Source organism: Lepisma saccharinum, chromosome 9, assembly GCF_977018435.1.
Source record: "Lepisma saccharinum chromosome 9, izLepSacc3.1, whole genome shotgun sequence".
NCBI classification, from domain to species: Eukaryota; Metazoa; Arthropoda; class Insecta; order Zygentoma; family Lepismatidae; genus Lepisma; species Lepisma saccharinum.
In genome coordinates, this window is record NC_139237.1 from 92,405,405 (window position 1) to 92,426,484 (window position 21,080).

The following is a 21,080-nucleotide window of genomic DNA, read 5'->3' on the forward strand; positions in this document are numbered from 1 at the left end:
GACCCCTGTGTCCCCCTCCGTTTTCCATGAAACTTGGCAGGTGTATAAACGGGTCCAAAAGAAGAAATACGTGGTTTTTTTGTTTCGGCTAAAAAACTGTTTTAGGGGACAAACCCCCTCAAATATCAAAATGAGGACAAATTTAAGTGGGCATTTGACCCCTGTGTCCCCCTCCGATTTTCATGAAACTTGGCAGGTGTATAGAGGGGCCCAAAGGAAGAAATAATTGTTTTTTTTTTTTTTGTTTCAGCAAAAAAACTGTTTTAGGGGGTAAAACCCCCTCAAATGTCAAGATGAGGACAAATTTAAGTAAGGATCTGACCCCTGTGTCCCCCTCCGATTTCCATGAAACTTGGAAGGTGTATAAAGGGGTCCCAAAGGAAGAAATACGTGACTTTTTTGTTTCGGCTAAAAAAAAACTGTTTTAGGCGCAACCCCCTCTCAAATGTAAAAAATAGGACAAATTTTAGTGGGCATTTGACCCCTGTATCCCCCTCCGATTTCCATGAAATTTGACAGGTGCATAGAGGCGACCTATGCCGCCTGTTTCTTCCTATGCCATATTTACGTGGTTTCGTGGTCAGATCTCCACTTCAATTTCTCCTCATCTTAACATTTGAGGGGGGGGGGGGGGTTTGCCCCTAAAACAGCTTTTTAGCTGAAACACAAAAACACGTATTTCTTCCTTTGGGCCCCTCTATACACCTGCCAAGTTTCATGGAAATCGGAGGGGGAGACTTAGACCTCCCTTGTAAGTGTATTAATTACAAATCGCGCACGCACACACACACACTATGTATATATATATGTGTGTGTGTGTGTGTGTGTGTGTATGTTTTTATGTATGTATATTATATATATATATATATATATATATATATGTATATTAGCAGGTACCAATATGTTATAAACACATTCTTACTTTCCAAAGAAGCGCTCATGTGGGATGGCAAAACGGATCCGGATCCGAAAATTCCGGATTCGCGGATCCGGACCAGAAAAACTTTAGGATGCGGATCCGGATTTCGGATCCGGATCTGGCCATCCCTAGTTCGGATCCCACTTTAAACTGTAGATCCAGTGTCAATTAACCTATCCGTGCATAAAGTGGACTTAATACAATTCAATAAATCAATTCGAACATATTCGGGAGTTGGACTGCACGATGAGTTGCAAAAGCAAAAATTGTGACGCAATGTCACGATATTTCCGGTTTTATCGATCTGTCTCTCCGACCCCGTCAATTGTCCGAGCGGAAGTCCCGAATCACGCAGTCTCTGCCTGGAGCGTCGCCAATCGCCACAACAGCGTGTTATGTGCATCGCAAGTGACTGTGAATGCTTCGTGTCATCCAGCCATTTAGGGCGCAACAATGATCTCGTCGGTTGCTCAACACGTGCTCTGATTGCGTTCCCAGCTCAATTCCGACTGGCCATGTACTGGCGCCTTCGAACAGCGCATTGGCTATTTTATGTCGCGTTTCGAACTCGGGTTAAAGGTGTCAATAAGTGCACATACGAAATGCATGGGATTCGAACTCAAGACTCCTCGTTTCCAATAGGGTTAACATTTCAATGGTAAATCCCAGATGCGTATATTCTAGGTATATTCTCAGTTTCCAAAAACACCCTACCCGAATAATAACCGAAACGCATCGAAACCTTGGTTTTATATTGAAAATGGGAAGCGAAGTTAAAAAGAAAGATTGATTGACTGATTTGTTGTTTTAAGCCCACTTTATGCACAGAAAAGCTAATCGGGACTGGACCTACATTTTAAAGTGGTATCCGAACCACTGTGCCATGTGCCTCCACCGGGTATCGAACCCGGGACCCCTTGATTACAAGGCAATGACGTTACCACTACGCCATCGGGGAGACTTAAGAAGGTCAAAATATTATATATACAACTATTATGTTAGGTCAAAACTAGAATACGCATCTGCTGTCTGGTCTCCACAAACCCAAACCGATGTCGACAAAATCGAAAGAGTGCAATACCAGTTTCTTAGGTTCCTAACACTAAAAATATCCGGCGTATATCCCAAATATGTTCCAAGGGAAGCATTAAGAAGTTTTCTCAATATAGATTCCCTTCACAGCCGAAGCAGATCCATGAATTACTTTTTCTGCACAAACTACTCACAAATAAAATAAAGACTCCGAACATCTTCTTTCGAAAATTCAATTTTACGTTCCGTACAGCAAACTAAGGCTGCGTAAAGAACTATTCCAAATTTCCAGAGCGCAAACGAAATCTGCAGATGCAGCTCCAATTCGAAGAATGTGTAAATCATTTAACGAAGTAACAAATTAAAGGTACACACTGGACATCTTTCTAAGCACCCTAAAATTTAAATCCGAACTCAAGACCTACTTCAGAAAAGTGCAAAATACTATGCTGAAATAGTACACTTAATTGTTTACTTTCATTTTTATCACCATGTCTTACTTCGTTCACAGTCTGTGTCTACTGTTACATATTTTAAATACAATGCAAATATGTGTAACCTTCCTGTTGTTTATGCATCATTATATACTTGTATACGTTAATAATAATAGTACATGTATATATGTGTGTGAAAATAGCTTATTATGTAATCCCAGAGTTATGTATCCATCTTATATGCAATTTTATATATATTCATAGAATGAGAGTCATGTAGCCTATCAATTATATGTTTGTGTCAATTATTATGGTATGTACGTACAATACTATAAATGGGCATTTGCCTGTAGTGTGAAGTTCTTATAAATAAAATAAATAAATAAATCTGGCCCCAACCACAGAGACTAAAATACATATGGGACATGGACATATCTCAATTTTTGAAATTAAATAAAATGCTGTAACTTTATTATATCTTGTGAGTCAACATCTAGACTTGTCGTTTGGAAGTTAGAAGCTTTTGTTCATTTATTTTAACTTTTTTATTTATATTTGTTTTGTACTGTGTCCCAACCGTGACACCGAAAAGCAATTACTTTCTCCCTTAACTGTTTCATTTCCATTTCAACTGCAGCAGAATATTAAAATGTCAAATTATCTTCACTCTTTATCTTAAACAATTTATTTTTCATAATTTGAAAATTCACAGAAATTAAAATAAACTTCTTCTTAAGTGAAGAGGCAGTATTTTAAGGGTAGTTGTTTTCAATCAACAGTGTTTAGTTTTCATTGAAATTTTGAAAAAAAAAAATAATAAGTATGGAACACAGCCTCAAATGCAAATTTATTTCAAAATAAATAAATAAAATACATGAATATGAAACAAACCAAATTTTAAATTACAAAAACTTAATTTACAAATCCACCACATTGTGTGTAAATTGCGCAAACATTTTCCCATACATTTCCCCTATCCTAACCGTGGCAACAATAAATGAAATTGTGAAGATTTTGGGAACGTCGTGGAAAATCGTAGTAAGATAAAACGGTCGGGAGTCGAAAGGTTAGAAAAATTGTTGTGGAAATAAAAATGTGGTTGATCGAAAAAGCATACATACATTCACGGACGTAAGCGGGGGACAGGGGGGCGGGCCCGCCTCTCAGTACTCAGCAAGTTAAGTCCGAATTAACACAAATGAAAACGGACGGGTCAAGCCCACTTGCTGTTGGGCAACAATTCTTAGCCTACATGTAGATCAGTGAAAATTATAGCATTATAATTATAATAATTATAATTATAATTATAGCATTATAGCATATATATTATAGCATAGTGATTGTTCTCGAAAGAAAAAATTGGCTTGTATGCAAGGGCCTATTTAGTTGGAGGGTACTGTGGGTTCGGACAACCCCCACCCCTCCCACGAAAGACTTACCAAGTCCAAAATAAGCAAAAACTTATTTACTGTTGTATAAAATAAAGATTATTTATATCCATAGAACTTACACTGTGTTGAGAGTGCCTAAGAAAATGTATGCGTTCAAATAATAATAATAATACGCAAAAATAATGATCAGGGATTTTACATTTTATTAGCTTGAACTGACAACTTTCTTGGTATTGAATAAATAATCCATTTAAAAAAAAAGTATTATTTGGTAGAACGTGGTTTCTATACAATTTTTAGTGGTCTTAGCTAGACTAGGAATAAGTGTTGTTACAACTCTAGCTTTAAATCATCTTTTAACCTGTTCATGTAATAACAATTATAATAATTATTATTTATTGACCTATTTTACTACTGTTATCATTAGACAATATTGTTAACATATAACTATAAACTTCATTATTACGTATTATAATTACTGTTATATGTGAGACACGTGTCGAACCGTTCCAGAAATATAGTTCTAGTTACGTATGTGCCTGCTAGCATGGATATAGTGGAACCACGAGCAAAACAACCTGCGCAGACCCGCGAGTCCTGTGCACCGTACCCCCGCGAGAAGGGAAGGGGGAGAGTGGACCATGCTTCCTTATGGCCCGAGGTGGAGGGAAGAAGGGAAAGCTGCGCGGGGACTTGTCCTCCCAAGGTTTTTTTCCTTGTGGTCGATCTATAGTATTGCACAGAAAAAAGCGGATTTATTTGAATTGACCAAACACTTTGGTTAAGGTTTTTGGCAACTGCAAACAATAAAGGTTCGTAACCATATTAAATTTGGAAACCTTGACTATTTCTTTTGGTAATACTAAGCAAATGTGCACTCTTAGTAAATAATTTGGTTTTGGTGTACACTCGCATCAATTAGTACTCCGGCAGTTTGTTTCTACATACAGCAAAATTTGCAGAAGATACAATTCAATCTACAATATACGCTGTACAAAACACAATATGTTACTAACTTCGTTGACCCTGTCGCCTATTTACACAAATATTTGGTTATTGAAAAAAAAAGTGTTTTCTGTATGTAGCAATTTGTAACTGTTTGTGTTTTTCAATTCAAAAATAAGAAAAAATCAACTGTACTATAGGAAATCAGAAAATATATGACAGTTTGTTGTCGGTTTAAGTAAAGTGAATTCAGACTGAAAACGACGACAGTACAGAAAATAAATTTTATAGCAAACAGTAGTGTTACCGGCAGACATTTTTGAACATTTGTCACGATTAACATAGAAGGTAGAAACACGACTATAAATAGCCAACAATTAAAATATATATAGGATATTATAATCACCATTATTTCAATAATGGATAATAGTTAATAATAACATTTAGGTTCCATTCAAAAAGTATTGTTATACTCATAAAAATAATTATAATTTACGTCAACTCAAGGATATCAAGAGAAAAATAGAATTCCCACCTGTGATTGCCCCCAATAATTGGAAACTAGCGACGGCTATGCATGCATTGGGAAACGAAGGGCCGAGAGCAGAGCTCCATCACTTACCCATTGCGGCGCACAATCCTTCGCTCCGCCCGGCTGTCCAGCGACTGTTCCTCCGACAGGGACGCTCCACGTGAGTCACTGCTAAGTCCGTCAGGCAACGCCGCCGACGCGACCGGCAACGCTGCCTGCATCCACCGTCACGCACGGAACGTCACGAGTGACGTCACGCATCCCCTCGTTCCTGTCTCTCGCGAATCCCGCAGACACACCTACGCCGCTTTATAAACAAGGAGAGCGTGGCGGTCAGAGCTGCGGCGGCGAATCTGAAAGCATATGGTCGTCTGTTGCAGAAAACGCACCTCTTCCTCTTGTGTGATAATGACAAACATACCATGGGGCACTGACCCCTAACTTATTTACCCTAATATAAAAACCTTCCAAAATATTTACCACAAAACTTTGGATGTAGATCAATTGATTTTTTTTTTCATTTTAGCTGTTGTACTATGTGTGCGTAAATTAAATAAACCTATCTATATTCATATTTACCCTATTTCACCGCATAATCGTCGCAGATTTTATGCCATATTTTCTGCAAAAAAAAAAAGTAGGGTGCTACCATTATGCGAAGCTTTTTAAAGAAAAATGTGCCGTTATTACAGATACTGTAATAATATTACTAAACTGTATTTTGTGCAAGATTAGGGCACGGTACATTTATGGATTTATTGAATCCAAATCCAAGTCCAAATAGACGTACACCATTTCTTCGCGATAGTTTAGCGAACATTTCTCCATTTGAAAAGTATATATATATTTTTTCCTAAATTTGCAGCATCCCAAATTCATCATCCTAGCTACGCGCCTGCAAGCACGCAAGACAGGACATTATCCAGAATTCAATCGGGGTGAAGGTGAGGGGATTCAAATGTTGAATTCAGCACTAAGATGTGTGTGTGATATTATACACAACTTTGAGTAATTGACAGTAGTGGCGCAGAAATTATATGGAGGTGGTGTTAGTGGTGTGTGGATAAATCGGTGACAGCTACATTTCAATTACCTTTATCACAATTGTACTGGGATTATCATTTCAGAGGGCTTTGAATGCCAGGATCCTGAAGCGCCGTTGTTATTATTATTTGTATAATTGCAAGGTTTGTTCAGATATGCTGAGCCTACAGTTTAGTGGGATTTGAACCATTACGCAATGTGCTACCGCCTTGAATCGAACACGGGATCTCTTGATTACAATGTTATGACCAAAGGCGAGCCCTCGTATGATCATTATTTTGATGAAAGTCAGCTGAGAGCTTAAAAAAGCCACTAAAAGTCTAAACACGTAAGGAACAACGGCGAACACGATTTGCAACACTGGTATAAAAGTCAAATACGATTGAGGTGGCTCGGAATAAGCACGAAAGAAGTACCTACGAAGCTAACTCTTCAGTCCTTGAACAGAATTGGAATCGAAAGCAATCTACCTCGAAGATATAAGCGCGAACGTAGACAAATATCGGGATAAAATTTCATTAGAGATGCCTTGATCATTCCAGAAAAAAAAATTGCAAGGGCACCTGAAGTGTCCCTGTGCGAGCTGCCAAGATTTTATGTGGAAATCAAATCTGTGCTGTAAGGAAAGAACAGCGAGCCTCAAGTTTCACTGTCGCAAATGAATAGAAAACAATCGACAACACGAATTAAACCCAGCGACCGGAAGGCTTGAGTAAAGCAGCTTAGAAGCTTTTGAATAAGCCGTTAAAATTAGCCGAGGCATTAGAGCTTCGAACGGCCCTTTCATCAACTGCACCGATTCCGATAATGGTATATCGACTTGCAAAAGAAGTTTTAGTGCGTCGACACGTATTTTAGCAGTGTAGCCAGCGTTTCTAATTTATAAAGTTCTGTATTTGGGATTTTTTTTATTTCAGACGAACTTGAGATTTTCCACAGTACGAAATACAAATGCAGTCCACTGGTGTTTAATTCTCTCCTTCTCTTTCAAACACGCACGTATATACTATGTTCTGCTAATGAAAATTTGTTATTTTACCACGCTTTTTCTGTTTTCCTATGTTATTCGCTCGTGACAATGTGAGAGCAAAGTGGGCAAAGTGTAGTCCATTTCAACATTCATCGCCTATGCCGCGATTAACCCAGCAGATATAATATCGACGTAAATCAACCGAATAGAAAGAAGTAAGAAGAGAATATGAGAATTGAGGAAATACATCAATACAGACTCATACATGAATACAAACTGTCCACCAGCGTCCATGATGAAAAAAACAACAATAACAATGGTATAATAATAATTCTGTTGAGGCCTAGCTGATGGCGTATTGGTAACATGTCGCCTTGTAATCAATGGGTCCCGTGCTTGAGTCGAGACCCGGTGGAGGCACATGGTGATTCCGATCCCACTTTAAACTGTCCGTCCAGTCCCGATTACCCTGTTCTGTGCATAAAGTGGCCTCAAAACAAAAATTCAAACAAACAATAGTGTGTTGATGTGTCTCAAATCTGGACAATATGCAATAATGTAAGTTTAAAGAGGAAGATCGACTCTTACGAGTACTGACTTACTTGCAGAAATATATGCTAAAACATGCAGTAAAAATATTATAAAATCCATATAAATATAAACAACCATGACTCATGGCGAAATAGATCTGAAAACTTTTCGCGGTCCAAACTAGAATATTTTTTTAACGCGCCTTTGGAAAGACAGGTTTAATAAACTGATTACTTCAAGGGTATTGCCAATGCCATATTATTTTGAGTGCATTTGTGGCGGAGTAGCTACTGGGTAAACTACAGAAGGCGAAGAAACCGAGGGACAGAACTGCCGGAACAAAAGACATCCCCTCCCCCTTCTAAAAATACGCGCAGCTGTTCCTTCCCTGGCCTGAAAGAGGGGAGAGGGGCTGGAAGCCGGTTTGGAAGTATCGCCCTTGTATTCCAACGGAGAGGTACCATGTGTGGACTCCCAACAACGTATCCCACATGTTCCTACATACCCACGCTGCCTCTGAATGCACAGGGGGAAGGAAGGGATGGGTGTATTCAGCGGCAGACATAGGGGGGAGTGACCGTCGACAAATTAACTCCACGAGGAACATGATACACTATGATACTACTTTTCTTTCGGCGCTTTCTTCTGCCTTTAGGTTAATCGTGACGACGAGGATGTGTGTGCGAGCGCCTGTGACGGGTTCATCCAGAATTTTCCACCGGGGGGTTTAAGTTCGTACTTATGTACGGACAAATTTAGAGCCGAAATCACCACAGTGAAAACTTTTAGGGGTGTACGCGCAAATTTAGAACCAAATTCGTCACTGAAACATTTCTGAGCATGTACGGGCCAATTTAGAGCCAGAACCGTCAGTGAAATACATTTAGGGTGTGACAGGCAAATTTAGAGCTAAAATGATCTGTGAAAAAATTTAGGAAAGGCGTTGAGAAACTTGTGGCTAAAACACTGGCTGGTGAGCATTCAGACGAATAACGGATGAGCCGGTAGTTATTGGAAGGAGAATTCAATAAATGTGAATTCTAAGTTAGGTAGATATTGCTCATATTTTTCCCTAGACTGTTGCCCTTTCTCAAGAAATAATGATGATAAAAAAAAGTGAGTGACATAATCAAATATCACTCGGTTGAAACACACTGCACAGTGCTTGGGATCGCAGATTAAACTGTAGATCCTGTTGCGATTAGCCCATCTGGGCATAAGTGAAACTTGAAACAAACTTTTGAAAGTGGCATGGCAAACGATTAGTATGGAATTGTGGATGTTGTGGTTTCCGCCCTTTATCAACAACAATCCACATACCGTACACTGTTAATAAATATTCCGCACCAAGAGTATTCAGTTAATTATCTTGCGAGTGGCATCTTTACCCTCCTGTGTATTTCGCAAACACATATGCGACACTGTATTCGTCAGCATCAAGGTAAGAAAAGGAAAAAACTTGAAGAGATGTGCTCTCCCAAAAATTTCTAGTGTTATCACAAGGGAAAACTAGATAATTAAGTTTGAATGCCGGTGAAGACACTGTTCAGACAAAAATGACGGGTCCAATACAATACAATTGCTACAAAGCCTGGGGTGGTAGGTTCAAATCCTGAGTAAGGCATGATCGTAGTATCCTTGTCTCTTCGGTCATGTTCATCCTCACAGTCGCGATTAACCATCAGACGTAGACAGCGGTGGAAGATAAAAATTTACATTGCATGCAATTCGCGTGTATCAAACTGATACGATTGATTGATTTGGTGTTTTAAGTCCTCTTTATGCACGGTAAGGCTAATCAGGACTGGACCTATTTTTTAAAAGTGGAATCCGAACCACTTTGTGCCTCCACCTCGTATCGAACTCGGGACCCCTTGATTACAAGGATAAACGGATACGAATTATACTAAGATGAACGCGCGAAGATTAAAACCGACAACAGCACAAGCAACTAATGATAGTGTAACATTCTGCCTGTTCTAATCTCACTCTTTTATACTGTGACTGAGGAAGGAGCTCACACACGCACACAAGAGAAATTGGCACAGCACGAACAGACACCTCACAGGGTCTCTGTGCTTGACGCACTACACAACATAAAACTCTGAAACGCACTGTAACCACACGCACACAGATTCATACGTACACATAACGCGAAACCACAATATACGAGTATGTCTCACGCCTCCGCCAGACGCGTGTACTTCCGCACAGAACAACAACATCCACTCGCTGTCACAAAGTCGTCTATTGACTAAAGCCGGGGTGGGTAGAGCGATCCGCGTCGGAACGAACCAATCGATCGATAGGCGGCAGGGTTGCAATCTCCCGCGATCAAAAAGCTCCAGGATGAAATATCAAGTTGCGTCCATCTCGAAGCGGAGACTCGATACCATCCCCGACTCGTGAAGTGCCCAAGAGGGGGATTAATAGGGGGTCACAGTATTTCTAAAGAAAGGACCATCAAAGGAAGGAAAAGATGGCAACATGAGGGCTGACTACTACAAAAAAAGTTAACGTACACCTTCTTTCGAAAATCCTGGGAACGCCACTGGGTTAGCACCGTATTCTCATACTGCATCCGTTTTCTAGAGTGTGATGATCATGTCGCCACGCTTTGTAGTCGACTCACGCTCTCGCCACCGAAGAATTCTTTTTGGAATTTCAGCCTTGCCCTTGAATTTCATCTAACCGTCAATCATCCTAATCTCAACAATCGACCTAAAGTGGCTGAAAAAAGCTACATACAATTTGACAAATATGAATACAAAATACAAATTATACCTGCCAGTGGCGTACGCAAGGGGGGGGGGTTACGGGGTTTAACCCCCCCCCCTTGAGCTTTTGAAATATTATGAAAAATGGTGTGGAAAAAATAAAAATGACCAATTTATCACTGTCAAGGACCTGCGACAGTACTACTACTACCACTAATAATAATAATAATAATAATAATATAATTTTAATTATTATTCCCATGTAGCACGGAGAAAAGCACAGCATTCCAAACACGCGTCTTTAAGAGTGAATGCCTTGAAAATAAACACGAATTCTTGAAAATAATGTATAAGGGCAACCATGATTTTAAAGAGCAAAAAAGTTGTTTTGTATCTCTGCTGCAACAATGTTCAATGATCATTTATTTTTTTGTATGAACAATAAGCATTAACTAAAGAAAGTTCTTGGTTCGTTGAAAGCGGCTAACGTATAGACAAAGGCTAGGCCGACAAGAATAACTCATTCACCAGTCCACCTTCCCGCGGCACGTTTGAATTTCTGAATTCAAACGACAATAAGCTTAATTATTGTAAAATGTTTTGTTGGTAATAACAGTGAGACAATCCAGATGTGAATTATCGGGGATATTTATGCGGCGACAAAGCCGGAAAAATTCCAACCAATTCCGGGAATCGAATCCGGATCCCCCGCATGGTTGTTAGATGCCCTACTGACCGGACCCCCGCAGCTTCTTGGATGAGTTCCGTACTTTGATTATTTCGATTTACAAGTATTTTAATATATTTTCTAGTTTTTATGGATTTTCTTCACACTTAAAATGTCTCATCTCGTTAAGTAGACAATTATTTCGTAAGAAAGAAAAAATGCTCTAGAATTTGTTAAAAATCGAATTACTAGAAATTAATTCCGTTTTATTGCTTTCATAAATACTATATTTATGTAGATATCTACTACTTAATAGTAGTAGTGGTATTAGTAGTATTATTAGTAGTAATTCAACTAATTAATTAATTATAAGTATTATTAATTAATTATGAGTATTATTATTTAATTAAAGTATAATAAAACAATGGTAATGTGAATTTGGAGAAAGTTTTAGATATAACCCCCCCCCTTGATGAAATCCTGCGTACGCTACTGATACCTGCATTCATAAGGAGAGGAGTTGAGAATGATATCATTTTTCAATGTTTTGTACATAGTGCACTGGATTTTACTTGGGGGGGGGGGCATCATTTCGCTTACTTGATTAAATGTACATTAAATTGTAAAAAAGTTGCTTTTCAAACCAAACTATTGCTTCCTAGCAATTTTGTACATCTCTAAATACAATGTGTATGATATGTATATACGAACTACATAATACATACATTATTCGCGTACACAAATTTTACTTAATTGCTTATTACACTGTATAGAAACGTCCGTGTAAAGCGAAACAAAATTAATACAACATTCGACGGTAATTTCAATAAATCAAGTAGTCATTAGCCTGTCTCTGTGACGAAGTGGTTAGCACGGCGTGCTACGTCCTTCTTCAATTTCATCACTAATCCTCATCGTCGCGATTAGCCAAACGTTGCAGAAAAGCGACGCTTTATTTATCGTGAAAGTAAGACAGTGGAGAAAGCTCGCACGCGACTGAAACATTCGATGTTCTGTAAGAGTACGCTGAGGATGAGTCACTTCGTAAGCGCCGTGAGTTATGACCCAGCGTTGGAGTAAAAGTAGGCAGTTGGTGCCACTGACAAGCGAACAGACGCCCACAGGACGCTAGCGGGAGAGGCGAGGAGGGAGTCCTACAGGAACCACGGCTACGTGTTTACTTCCCATCGCCCGTCCTTTGGGAACAGGCTTTGGAAGACGGCGGAGACGAGAAAATAATCATTTCTCCACCGCGAACGTTACGCACATGGAAGAAAGTTATAACGTTTTACAGCATCCCTTCTTGCGATATTTATCCACTTGGAAAATTGTCTGCGTCCTCCTCGTTACTGTTAATTGTAATAAGCACATACGCCGTGGCGGGGTGGTTAGCACAACGAGCTAAGACAGTCCTAGGTTCGAATCCCGGACTGGGCATTGGTGGTCTTTCTATCACGCCTCCTCACGATTAGCCAAATTATTTAGCGACGCTATTCTGCCACTTTTGGCTAATCACCAAAATTAGTTTATAAGCCTTTCATCGGTTAATTGTCACATCGGCACGTCAAATTATTATTGATATATTAGTTCAGCATAGGATACATCTCCCAGTCTACTTACACAATACTTACACTAAGTAATGCACTTGTTGATTTATCTTTTCCCCTTCAGTGCACAACATGTATCTGTAACGGCGAATCAGATCACTGAGGTACAGGGAGGTTATTTCAGTCGTTTACCGCGAGATCGTCGGCCGCTCGGCGGCCCCTTCATGCAACAGCTCCCGGCAAATTGCGTTACAGGAAGTCCGTAACAGAAACCTCTCGTTTTGTCATGTTTCCACACAATTGCATTTACAATTACAATTGAAATAAGCACGTACCTTGTAGCAAGGATGCTGGAAAAGGTGTCCTCCCACATACAAATATTTCTGGCATCTTATTTCTGACATCTAATCTTAGATTAGACATCGCTACTTTCGTACAGTTTAGTAATAAATAATTTTTAAGTACCGGCAATACCGACACATTAAAAATAAAAAAATTAAGATAATTTTCGCACCCCACATTTTTGTACAAAAATTGGCATAAAATCTGAGACGATTATGTGTTGAAATACGGTACTGTAGAAAATATATTTATTTAGCTCTTGGCTTGCTCGACTCCACATTTTATTTTAGCTCCCCACTGGCGCACGCAGAGGGGAGGCTGGTGGGGCTACAGCCACCTACGAAATTTTGAGAAAATAAACATTTAACTAAAAAGGCGAAAAACCCGGGGGAAACTAGAGTGAGAAATGCAAACCTCCCTTGAAATAAACACGATAGCCGTTTTTGAGAGTAATTAACGAAATATTGTATTCCGCTCTCCTAGAAAGCAGCCATATACACTCACCGGCAATTGAAATGGGGCACCTAAATCCTGAAATATTCGCTTCTCTGCAAGGCGTTGTGTGTTATGCCATCTCTACAGCAGTAACTGGATTTTAATGGAAAATTTTTAATGGTAACTTGACGAACTTTATAAGGAAGTACATTTCTACATATACAGGGTGGCCCAAAAGTAGGTATACAGTACCAGTGACTTTATTAATCAACAAGTAATGAACAATTTTTAGTCACGCATTCGTCAAACATTCCCGGAAGACTGCGACACACAGTACGATACAAACGTTGGTCGGAATTAATATCTGTGAATGCATCAGAGATGAATCCTTTTAAATCGTCCAGTGTTTGAGGTTTCCTCTCATAAACCTTGTTCTTGACTACCCCCCAAAAGAAAAAGTCCATCGGCGTAAGGTCGGGGGAACAACGTGGCCATTCAATGCTACCCCGTTGCCCAATCCAACGCTGTGGGAAGATCGTGTCTAGGTAGTTCCTCACCACCAACGCATAATGAGGAGAGCACCATCAATACTTTTTTTAAAAGAAAAAGAGAAATGAACTTACAAACAACAACAACAAGAAGTTATGGTAGTACTACGACTGTGTACTTTCAAATTACCAGCCATCATTCATAGTATCAAGATATCTGAAAAGGATAATGAACTTACAAACAACAATGCCAGGCCGACAGTGGTATATACTGTATACCTACTTTCGGGTCACCCTGTATAAAGACTAAACTGTGCGTAGAAAGGATGAGCACCGGATTCCGAAGAAGATCCTAGGAGGAACCATGGGAGGAAGAAGACCTGCAGGAAGATCAAGGATCAGATGAGAGGGCAGTATCCAGAAGGACACAGACTCCATCCTTCACATCAGAAACTGGAGAAGAGCAGCCCAAGACAGGACGTTCTGGAGGAAGAAAGTTGGGGAGCCATGGCCAGAAAACGAGCCGAAGCGTCATAGGTAACAAGAGGTAACTTCTTCTGGCGCCGTAGAGTTAGGCAACACACATAACGCCTTGCAAGGAAGCGAGTATTTCAGGATATGTGACCCATTTTTATTGCCGGTGAGTGTACTATCCACCTTTACGATTCCAGTCCCTCCCGGGGAAAAAAAAATTCCTGCGTACGCCAGTGTAGCTCCCTAAGCTTAAGTTTCGTTTCGTCTGCGCTTCCAAACCCTTTCTTGGACGCCCCAAGATTGCATCGGAGGCCAACAACACGCCCTGGGACACGCAGCGAAGCAGTTACGGAGCAGAAATTGCAGCCGAGCACCGTTGGAGGAAGGAGTCACGCTCCGTGGCCGTCGCAGTCTGTTTACAGAGCGTGCCCCCCTTCCCCTCCCGGCCCGGAATAACGGAAGCCCCGCGGACGAGGAAGTGAAACCAATATCAAAAATGGCTCTTCATATCACACGGCGTTCTTACAGATAGGTCCATCACGAAAGAACTGGTCTGAACGAACCGTTCAATGAAATGGAGTGATATCGGAATCGGAAGACTTCGATTCTGAACCAGGATTGTTAAAGGTTCATAAAACCTATTGTGTTCCCCAAGAGGACAAAAAAATAAGGTGGCGTATAGTGGGTGTGGGGGTAACGACCCACACTTTCTTGATCCGGTCGTGAGTGGGGGTGATGTGATCAGCATCACGCCCCTGACCGCCTTTACCACCCAGGGTTTCCCCCAGGTACCCATGTCATTCGACGCTGGGTGGGCGCCGGGGCCGCTTCCAACGTTAGAAAAGTTGCCGGATTTGAACCGGCCGGGGATCGAACCCGGGAACTTTAGCATGGTATTCAGACGCGTTACCGACTGAGAGGGGCGGAACACAATTTTCTCGCAAAATTGAAATTCGGTTCAAGTTGCGTGTTGTTTAATTGAAAAAAGATTCTTGGACCGCATTTAAATTGATCCGGAAAAAAATGTTCCTGGACCGTATTTAAATTCATCCCGAAAAAAAGTTTCTGTAACGAATTGAAATACTTTACACAGATAAAAAGGTTCCTTACGGTCCAGAACCATTTACGCGTGATTTACTCTCCTGGACCGGAATTGAATTTATTAAAATTTCAATCTTCCAACTAGGAACCCTTTGATTACAAGGCACCGACGAATCTTTTATTGTATGTCGTTGTCGTAATCCAGCCCATTACTACGGTAAACAGACATGAGGAGGAAAGTTAATAAACAAAGCAAACAAAAACGCATCATCATGTTCAATTCCCTTCAGAGGCACACTAGTTCGGATCTAAATTTAAGCTGTAGGTCTGGTTTTCATTAGCCTGTTGACTTAATTAAGGTTTAAAATTTATCCTCTTAAACAAAAGACAGAACATCTAAGTCTTCAACAATATTAAGCATAATAATATATCCAAAAACCTGCCCTCCCCGTGGATATGTCATTGGAAGTTACACAGTACTTCAGTATATTTCACAAACTGCGTACCCATCCGACACAAGTCGCCGACCCAAAGTTTCTTCCCTTGGTTCCAGGATAGGCTGCCAACTGCGACCAGTGGCGTGTCCGAGAAGGGGTTGGTGTGGGTCGTAACCCACCCTCTTGGCCAAGTATTTTTAGAAAAAAGAGCGTCGAAGGCCATGGACGTCCGCAGGATTTTTTCCAGGGAGGGGCAAGGAAGGTATTTTTTTCCAGGGGGGGCAAACGAAGGCAAAATTTCCCCAAAAATAGTGTTGTTCCCTAAAAAACATTGCTTAAATATGAATTTATGGTGTTCATGCAATAATTAACACAAATTATTGTGGCTAAAATGAAATTATATGTGTGAAATACATTTTTTTTATTGACTTTCATTTTCCAGGGGGGCCACGGTCCCCCCTTGCCCCCCTTCCGGACGCCCATGTCGAAGGCAAAACGATGGCTGGCTACTAAGAAAAATGTACACGTAACCCCCTCCTTTGAAAATCCTGTGCACGCCACTGACTGAGACTGAAGATAAATATATTTTGGAAAGTCGGACGTTGGGTTCGCACAGCGTGAGCATGTAGACGACGGGACAAGGGCAAACGCCTCAATGCAACCACGCCTCGCAGTTAACGAGAGAGTGAAAGCATGGACATCCTTCGGAGATGAATGGAGAACGGACGCTCCCAGCATCCGAAGGAGAAAGCCGGCGGAAGTACATCTGTCGCCTTTCGCCCCTCCCCGCTCCCGCTTGCTCATTCACGACAGTGCTCGATGCTGCATGTCTGACAAATAACAATGTCGCTTAGCAGTAAGCAATAAGGACCTCTTGCAAACCGATATCATTCACTTCGAATTGGAAATCAAAGTACCACAAACATTATTACCAGGTAACGAAATTATGCCCTAACAAGGATTTGGATATGTAAATATGTACTTATAGAAAAAAAGGTAAAGTGCTCCCCTGTGCATAGCACCACGCTATGAAGGCGTATAGGTGATGTGGGGGTAACGCCCCATACTTTCTTGATCCGGTCATGAGTGGGGGTGATGTGATCAGCATCACGCCCCTAACCGCCTTTACCCCCAAGGACCCATGTCATTCGACGCTGGGTGGGCGCCGGAGCCGCTTTCAACGTTAGAAAAGCTCCCGGATTTGAACCGGCCGGGATCGAACCCGGGACCTTGAGCATGGTAGTCAGACGTGTTACCGACTTTTTTTTTTTAAAAAAAGGAAATACCCCCTACACGGAGGTATCCCCCACCATTTACACTTTTTCTCACTTTTACACTTTTCAATTGTTACAGTTTCTCAGTTTCGTATCATCTGGACAAACACTAATACCAATGCCTTACCCGGGACTCGAAACCGGAACCCCTGGCGTTGGTGCGGGGTGTAAGGGGTGACCTTCCACGTAGTACACCCAAATGTCAACCTCACTTCCACGTTAGTACACCCTGGACTGAAGACTAACGAGGCTCTGGCGACTGGCCCCATGGCCAGTATAATTTTGTTTGTGTTGTCCTGTTGTCCTTATGTGTGCTGAGTGCCCGTTTACAGCCTCAGCTTTTAACAGAAGTCAGAACATTTTAAGATTTTTAATTATGCAACGTTAGAGTTGTTCTTTGTAATGATAAGGGGCTGGCCCCCGTATAATGTGACGGGAGCAAAATAGCCTAAGTGCTGACGCTCCCACAATTTTAAAATCAAATTTAAAAAAATTCAACCCTGGCGTTGTAGCGCGCTCTGCTAACCATTCCGCTACGGAGGTCGACCGACTGAGCCACCGCGGCCACCAAATATGTCCTTTTTCATTTATTTATTTAAATTTTGAAATTTCCAGTACAGCAGAAGCCATTTTATGTTAATTACAATACGCATTAAATTCAATTACTTACATTTTAAATGCAACTATTTCACTAAGCTTTTCTGCCACTTCTGGCTAATAGCGAAGATAAGAATACAACCTCCAAATTGTTCGATTTATCAACGGCTGCAGGGCGCCCCTTAAAAAAAAAATGTTAAGCCAAGGGGTGGACTCGATCCATCGACCTCTGACACTTAACCTTAATCACCAGATCAGGCGCCCACCCATTCTAATCTCGACTTTTTCTTCTAATTTCATCTCGCCATGGACTATCAATCGTCATTATAGAGATTTCACCCATAAGAGGAACCACAAGGTCCCCAGGGCTCGGAAAATTTCGCTGCTTCGCAAATCAGCTTCACGAGGATCTACGTTCTCGAAACTGCCATCTAAATTATAACAACCGTGGGTTGGTGAACTGCGTAGAAGTAGGTAGGCAGTGTGCTGCTGTAATGCGAGATGTTTGTAATCCACGGTAAATTGTCTGATTTCATTGTGACTCCAATATTAATGCTAGTATTTCATCACCCATCGTCACGATTAACCGAAAGAGATTCGCAGACGATATTATACCGCGTGTGTTAGAACCTGTCCCTTTTCCCGCGTTAGCGATCGCTCGACAGTTTCGGTGCCAATGAGAAACGAGGAAAAATTCGTCTGCTGGAGAGCGAGGAGCGAATGGAAGCCAGAAGAGAGGCGCTTACGTAGACGCTGTTGCGACGTTGCGTATTTTAATTGGTTGCCTGGCTTTGATTTTCCCCAGCACCGAGAAAAGCCAGCGACCAGCTAGCGCGGGAACCGGGACAGGTTGTAACAAACGCGTTTTTTTTTTATAATAGTAGCTATTCCTCTATGATTGCAATGAAAAATCTTATCGCAGACGAACTTAACGGTTAGTATTGTTGCGGTACATGGTCGAAATTGGTAAACAAACATTAATCCTAACAGAACTTACACATTACATAAAATTAATGAGAAAGCGCGTGCATATTATTCATATCTGTAGTCGGCAGCGCTTGCTTCCGAGTTCCGCGTGCCAGCCAGAAGCCTCCGATTATGCTCTTATGTGATTACTATGCACTGCACACACGAATATTCATTTTTCCTATTAACTAAAGCACTTAATAACTGTACACGTCATCTTGAAACAGCCAAACGCAATTTGCAATTCAAAAATGATACCTTGTCTTCTGGAAATACATCATCTGCAACGTCGTCAGACCTGAACACTAATAGGTAAGGTAGGGAGGGTTAGCATTCTCGACATCTTATATTCCAAATCATGAGTTTCGCAGTGTTCATGCAAATTTTAGGGCAAAAATATCATATTTTGTGCATTTCAAGTTAAATTATGAACAGATACATTTCGGAACGACACCTAAGGTGTTCAATTCTTGTTCTCTAAGCATGAAATTCTATCTACATTGAGAGCTTTTTAGTTCGTTGTTGAACTCCAGATTCAAGATTTACATTGATTTTTGTTTTTTAAGTCCAGTTTATGCACATGAAGGGTAATCGCTACTGGATTAGTTTTAAGTGGGAACCGAAACTATGTGCCTCAACCGGTAACGAACCCGGGATCCTTTAATTACAAGGCGACGACGTTACCACTACGTCATCGTGAAGACTATTCAAAATTTACTTACAGAGTAAAAGGAAATAGCTGAAGAGTCAGAGACGCAGACTTTGCTTTATCATTATAACCATGTGTGTTTAAGTCTTTAACGTAAGAAAGGTGACATAGAATACTCTGAATAAACTAAGAAAAAAAGATTACTAATTTAAAAAAAAAAAATCTACATAAGACTTCGTATATTAATATTATAACAACAACAACAAAAGTGCAATGGAACGAAACGCTGAAGTCTTCAAATGAAACTAGAAATGACGAATTATAATAATGCGCGGATGTTCTAAATTTAGCATGCAACGAAGCCTAGCTTTCTTGCCTTAGGTGATTGCACGAAAATGCGTTCACCTTGGCATCCACAGAAGACATATAGTTGGAAACAGCGTTGCCAAATTTAGTTCTCCGGCGGTACAAATTTCACTGTCGTAAAATTAACTGTTGATAGAGTTACTACTATTACGAAAAAGTAACTGTGACTTGTAACTGCCTTACAAATACCTAGTTGCTTCCAAACATTGACACACACACATGGAGGTTGCACTTTGTACCCAACTTCAGAACACTGCGTCGGCCGATTGTTTTTGCATATTGACACCAGTACGTCAACTTCGACGGCGCGTGTGAAATGGACGAAAGCCATCATCAAGCCTTTCCTCTAGCTGCTAAACAAGGAAGGAAGAATAAAAAATCCACAGCTGGAAACGGGCATCACTTACCGCACACTTCTTAAACACCTTTTTGATCAAGCTCCGCCCTTCGTCTTCTGAGGTAAGTGCGGATTGCTTCGTTTCTTAGTTTTGATCAAGGCGTGAAAAATGGCAGCGTAGTTATGCTAAGAGGCCTAAACCTAACAACGAAAGCAATGCAGCCTACATCAGAAAGGGAAGGGCGGGACCATAGACGCCGACTCCATGGGGCTTGGGGGGGGGGCGAGCCCCCCCCAATGTTATCGATGTGGCGGCAGAGGCCCCTCCCCAAATAATTTTGCTTAAGAGAATCTAATGTATTATTTTGCTTCTCTTGCAAAGTTTACTCTGAATTGTGCCACATGAACTTAACTTTAAATACACATTTGAAATGTTCTAGACCATCAACTTTGGGGGCTGAGACCGCTAAACCATCAACTTTGGGGGGGGGGGCTATGACCAGAGACAGCAAAATACATGACTTATTACTATATACTAAGTATATAATTATGAGTATTGTTAACATTTTTACTAAAAAGAGTTTCAATAAACGATGTGCATGAACTAGGGTAGTGGATGGGACGTTCGGGCTACAAATGGCTCTCACATGACATTCAGAACGAGATCATTGATATATTAGGGAGATCTGTTTTGCGCTCCGTGGTAGCAGATATTAAAAGTCGGGAATATTTTGCTATTATGGTTGACGAAACTTGTGACATCCATCTGTGAACAATTGACATTTTGCATTGGAACTGTAAATGAAAATTTTAATATTTTTGAGGAATTCATGGGCTTCTACGAGATTCCGAAGACTTAGGCCAAAACTTAAAAAAGAGAGGGAGGGAGTTATTCATTAATTTATTTCAGTGATCAGAGGCCCCCCCCCAATAATTTTGACAAGT

General features: G+C 40.8%; 1 protein-coding gene across 4 annotated transcripts in view; it reads right to left on the reverse strand.

Moving 5' to 3' along the window:
• The window catches only part of LOC145992253 (cytospin-A-like), a 274,095-nt gene that overhangs the window by 155,699 nt on the left and 97,316 nt on the right, over positions 1 to 21,080 (reverse strand). The window contains exons 1-2 of one of the 4 annotated variants that reach the window (XM_083128615.1): positions 9,945 to 10,037; positions 5,344 to 5,606 (exon numbers count right to left, since the gene is read on the reverse strand). The exons of 2 other annotated variants lie outside the window; for them this stretch is intronic. The gene's annotated coding sequence lies outside the window, so the exon portion shown is untranslated. Of the gene's footprint in view, positions 1 to 5,343; positions 5,607 to 9,944; positions 10,038 to 21,080 lie in introns of those variants that run through there. One more of the 4 variants, XM_083128618.1, reaches the window with a different exon arrangement.